Raw genomic sequence first — 6,000 nt, forward strand, 5'->3', positions numbered from 1 at the left:
TTTAGCTGATTACATAATTGCTTAAGAGAACTAGCCCCTTTGACCACTTCTGAAGGCCTGCTCAGGATGTGCTGTGTAGGAGGAAGAGTTTCTTACGAAACCAGCACTCATTTAAAGACCTGGATCTACCACTAACAGTGATTATTGCATCATTTCTCTTACCACAGGTCACAAGATAATGTCAAATTTTATATAATCTATTTAAAAATTGATCTTAGGCTATAGTAAATTCTTAAATACAAATTCTATTTTTAAAGCTCCAAAATCATCCTTAGCCTAAAAGCAAATGCCACCCAAAGAGAAAATTTTTATTAATTTTTTATTAAACTTGTTAAATTAAAAACAACAGGGTGGCATTACAATTTCATAAGTAATTTCAAAATTTAGACTAGTATCTTATTACAAATCTGTAAGTGGTATATGTAGTATAATAAAAAAGATAAGCAAAGGTTTGAAATTTATGAAAACTCATTATATGGTATCTTTTCTTGATTCTTCTCTAATATCTAATATAGATGATAATGAATATTTAACAACTACAATTGCCAAGGCTACTCAAAGCCATTTGAGGGATGACAATAAGTTGACTTACATTCAAGTATAGCACTAAAACCTAAAATAAACAGAAGAAAATGACTTCTTCTACAAATCTACTTTGTCACTATCTATATTAGTTTACACATCATAACATCAAATGTAAAAATAGTATCTGGCATGTAAATGACATTTATTCCAAATACTTACAGTTCACAAGTGAGCCCTAAAAACCCACATGGCAGTTGGCAGCAGGCAGAGATGCCATCTTGAAACTGTTGCCTTCGTAAAAGCAGCCGGGAGAAAGGGACAGTGACTCCATTCACAGAGCTGGCAGAGCAACCTCCATTTCAGAGAGCAGGGCCTGAAAGAGAGGTAGAAGTAAAACTGAAGCAAAGCATCATTGATGTAATTACCTGTAAACTAGCATCACCGGAAAACTAGCAGAAGAGATCTTTACTAAGACTAAATATCAGAGAATGTTAGTAGTAGGAAACCAGCAAAAAAAAAAATTGATCTAAATAATTTTTTTCCAAGACTTCATATACAGGGTAGGGCAAAAGTAGGCCTACAGTTATTCATACGAAAAATAATAAATCTATACAAATAATAGGGTCATATGCTAATTAGACCAGATGTCTTCCTGACTACCATCTGACATCCTTCCTGACAAAGCCAGGTCTGGGTGAAGCTACCTGCCCTGTGGACCTGGGCGTCAGCACCTGCAGCTGCGGCCCGGGAGACAGAGAAGCCACCTATCCCATGGTCCCAGGTGCCTGTGGCTGCAGCCAGCCCAGGCGAAACCGGCCCTGGTCCCGGGTGCCTGAGGCCAGCCAGAGGGAGGGAAGCCCTTCGGCCAGCTGGAGGAGGGAATCCTGGGTCCTGGGTGCGGGGCCAAGGTAGAGGCAGTTAGGGGCGATCAGGCCATCAGGGGAGCAGTTAGGGGCAATCAGGCAGGCAGGCAGAGGTGTTTAGGGGCAATCAGGCAGACAGGAGAGCAGTTAGGAGCCAGCAGTCCTGGGTTGCGAGAGGCAGTCAGACAGCCCCTGATTGGAGAGGGTGCAGGCCGGGCTGAGGGACAAACCGCGCCCCCATGCACAAATTTTGTGCCCCAGGCCTCTATAATTAATAAGTAACAACACAAAAATAAACTGTTTCATGTACATACAACTGTAAACCTACTTTGCCCCAACCTGTACATTTTTTTTAGTGGATACAGTGAACAGGACATCAGAACACCGTCTTGTTTATTATAAATGTGTCTTTCAGCATTTGTTTGCACGGAAACCCTTATTGTAGCCTTTCTTCCCTTCAGTCTACAACACTCCAGCCACTTTTGGCCACAGTGGCCTCTACATTGCCCTACAAATGTCCACTCTGGGGCTTCGGTAATTCCCTTTCCTCCACCTTATTGCCAATCCTTTCACCTGTGCCCACTTTAAGGCTCAGTTCACGTGTCATTTTTTCCCCCCAGAAATTCTTTTTGACTCTCCCAGTTGGAGTTAATCTCATAATATTATAGGCTATTGGGGTGGCCCAAGATCTTAGAGATCTTTCATTTCCTCATCTTATAGCTAGCATTAGTTTAAAATGCCTTTGTTTCTTTTGTCTGACATAGCACTTTTTAAAACTGCCTTATCTTAATCAGAAATTTCTCAAGAAACTTACTGTTACTGAGATAATATATCACTAACCATCCAGCCGTGGGCAAACTACGGCCCCCGGGCCGGATCCGGCCCATTTGAAATGAATAAAACTAAAAAAAAAAAAAAAGACCGTACCCTTTCATGTAATGATGTTTACTTTGAATTTATATTAGTTCACACAAACACTCCATCCATGCTTTTGTTCCGGCCCTTCGGTCCAGTTTTTAAAGAACCCATTGTGGCCCTCGAGTCAAAAAGTTTGCCCACCCCTGATCTAACCTTTGAAACATTTACATAGAACAGTTGCAAATGGAAAGAAATTAATTCCAACACACCATGTAACCTGGTTAATAGGTATCTAGTGTCATGGTATTAGAGACACCTGGTTGGGAAAGATAAAAATATTAGGAAAAGAGTAAATGCTACTTAGAAAGTAGCTAATAAATTTTCTTTCAAACATACAGCATGTTAAATGACACCTAGTCAACAATAAAAATTCTTTTAAGAAGAGAATAAATATTTTTTTTAAAAGAATAATGCATTTTCAATTCTTTGTATTGACCCCAGTACCTTCCCTCTCCTGAAAAGCTCGTTGTGCATCATTGCGTCTGTTCTGGTGGCTTTGCAGGCACGAGTTCAGGAAATTCCAGAAGTGCAGTGTTGAGCAGTAAGACACCTGGTTCATATAAGTTTGCCTGTGCTCTCAAGAGACCTGGAGTCAGGAACTCAGACCCAGAGCTCCAGAGAGGAACTAACTGCAGAGCCCCAGTGGAATTGCTCTTTTAACTCTCTTTCCTGGGGGGATATTGAAATACTCCTTGTATTGTTAATGTCCCAGATAGTTTTCAGTTTCTTTTTTCCGAATGAAGGACAACAATTTATAGTGATTTCATAGTCTCTTGGGTTCCACTCTAGGATGATAAGGTGCTGAAACTTCTACATATTAAAAACACATAGAAATATATTGGCTGAATTAAATGTTGGCTGACATCCAAATGAGGAATGAGAGATTTCTGTTTATACTTTGATTTCCAAATATAATGTGAATATTTTGTGACGGGAGGGGAGTATTTCTTTTTGCCTCAGTGATTTGTACCAGTTTGACTAAAATCCTTAGTTTTTAAAAAAAAATGAAACAAAAAGCCCAAGGGTCACAAATCTTAAAAATACTAGTTCAGTAAATGACACTGATTGAGACAAGAGAGCTGGGCTCTAGTCCTGCTTCCATAGTTAGCTGTATAATGCAGGACAGCTTGCTGATTTCCCCAGGTTCATTTTCATTGTCGCTAACTTCCTGTACAATTCTGGGTGTGGAGTGGAGACATGACTGACTCTGAGAGACAAAAGCAGGATGAATGATGGAAGGCAGAGAGTCTATAGGAGGCGGGATCACTCTTTCACTAGCAAACAAGGCAGGACCACTACACTCTGAAACCAAAAAGTGCCATGAAAAGGTACAGAGAAAATGAGCAGAACTTTACTGAGGGGCTGTTTGAATGATGCTTTAAAGTACAAATAGAATTCTAATAAAAGAAGAGAGAAAAAAAAATAAGAAACGTTATGGTCTACATAGGACTGCCAATTTTTTATTTCATCTGTAAGCACCAGCTCAAACAATAACCACCATCACAAACATCATCATTCTATAAAAAGGACAGTCATAAACTCCTTTCCAATAAATGTCAGCAGGCAACCTTACACCAAGCTATTTAGCTTTATTTTCTAAAGTCATATATTAATGAATTGATACGTAAATTTAATAAACATTGATTCAAAATAATTCTACTTTACAGTAAGGCTAAAATCTATTTTACTAATTTATTTTTTTAAATATATTTTTATTGACTTCAGACAGGAAGGGAGAGGGTGAGAGAGATAGAAACATCAATGATGATAGAGAATCATTGATCAGCTACTTCCTGCATAGCCCCCTATCAGAGACTGAACCTGAAATCTGGGCATGTGCCCTGACCAGGAATCAAACCATGACCTCCTAGTTCATTGGTCGATGCTCAAGTATTGAGCCACTCTGCTGGGGTCCAGCCCCAGCAGGTCCAGGGGTCCCCAAAGGTGTGGACGGAGTTGGCGAAGAAGGAATGACACGGAGGCAGCCTTTGGGTGATCATCATAGCCAGGTTCCTCTAGCCAGGTTCAGTCACCAGGTTCTAGTCAGGTTCTCTTGCCAATTTCTGTAGTCAGGTTCAGTCCAGGATCTTTTGCCCTGTTCTCTCCAGCGAAGCTCTTCTGTCTGTAGGTTCTGTGTAGGTTCTGTCTTCTTGGTTCTCTTCTAAGTTCTGTCTCTCTCTGTCTTGTTACATCTGTATTTATACCAGTTGATTCAATCCTATCAATCTCTATTACAAAGGTTAGGGCGTTTCTTATCTCCATTCCAGGGAGTAAAGATTATGCAGCTTAAGCATGATTGTTTGTAGTTAAAGTGATTAATTACCCGCCTGGCACTTAGTTAAGGGGTTTTATTCCCTCCCTAACTTCAGGGGAAAATCCCTACCTGGGGAAACAACCTTTCACAGAGACCTTGGTTAAAACACATAGTGCCAAGAAGGTGAGCAAACATATTAAGAACAGTATGCCATATATGCCAGGTCCCTTGAAACAGCAAGCATGGACCGGCTCCCGGCACCACTCCAACAAAGCGATTTTACTCACTTCTTAGTAATTGGTCTCTTAAAATAAAAACAAAAAGTCTTTATGTGTATGTGCATGTTTAAATTCCAAAACATAACCATTTCATTAAGAAAATTACTAAAAAAAGTACTCAATAGTATCCAATAAACCATATTAAGTCTCATAAAATTATCTGGCTTTAATTTCTCTGTTCTTGAAAATTCTCTTTTTTCCATTTATTTTGCACTTGCAGTCTCTTTCACCACTTCAAAAAAGCTCTACTATTCCACCTCTACCCTACAAGCTGTAGGGAAGGGACTGATGGAAGGCAGTAGACAACATGTGCACGCCCATGTGGGGGCAGCTAGGCAAGACTAGCACTTAAACTGACAGTTGAGTGATCACTGTTTAATTGTGATCTGTGCAATGGACTAAGGTCAAAGCAAATTTGGGGGCAATTATGTAAAGTTTTCCACAAAGAGGAAAAATTAATTTGTTCATTGAAGTGTTGCAAATGAAATTAAACAAAAAGTATTTTGGTGAAACAGTTTACTTAGATATGCAAAAACACATACACAAAACATATCCTATATAATAAAAGCCTAATATGCTAAGTGTCCGGTTGTCCATTCAACCAATTAAAGCAAATATGCTAATGATATGCTAAGGCTGCTCAACCGCTCACTATGATGTGCACTGACCACCAAGAGGCAGACAGTTGACCAGTTGACCAGTCACTATGATGTGCACTGACCACCAGGGAGCAAATGCTCTGACCAGTAGGTTAGCTTGCTTCTGGGGTCTGGCCAATTGGGACTGTGCAAGATGGGCCAGACTTGCCCTGGAGCCCTCCCTGGCTGGCCAACCTCCTGCATCCCTCCCCAGCCCTGATCATGCACCGGTGGGGTCCCTCGGTTTGGCCTACACCCTCTCACAATATGGGTCCCCTTGGAGGATGTCAGAGAGCCGGTTTCAGCCTGAAACTGCATCTATAATAATAAAAGTGTAATATGCTAATTAGACTGGACGTCCTTCCAGATGACCTTCCAGATGAAGCCGGGGCTGCACGGGAAGCCCGGGTCCCAGGTGCTGAAGGGAAGCCGGTGCTGGCAGCTGGAGGATGGAAGGCCTACTCTTGCACGAATTTCGTGCATCGGACCTCTAGTCTATACTAATAAAAGGGTAATATGCTAAT

This window comes from Myotis daubentonii, chromosome 6, assembly GCF_963259705.1.
Source record: "Myotis daubentonii chromosome 6, mMyoDau2.1, whole genome shotgun sequence".
In the NCBI taxonomy this organism is placed as follows: Eukaryota; Metazoa; Chordata; class Mammalia; order Chiroptera; family Vespertilionidae; genus Myotis; species Myotis daubentonii.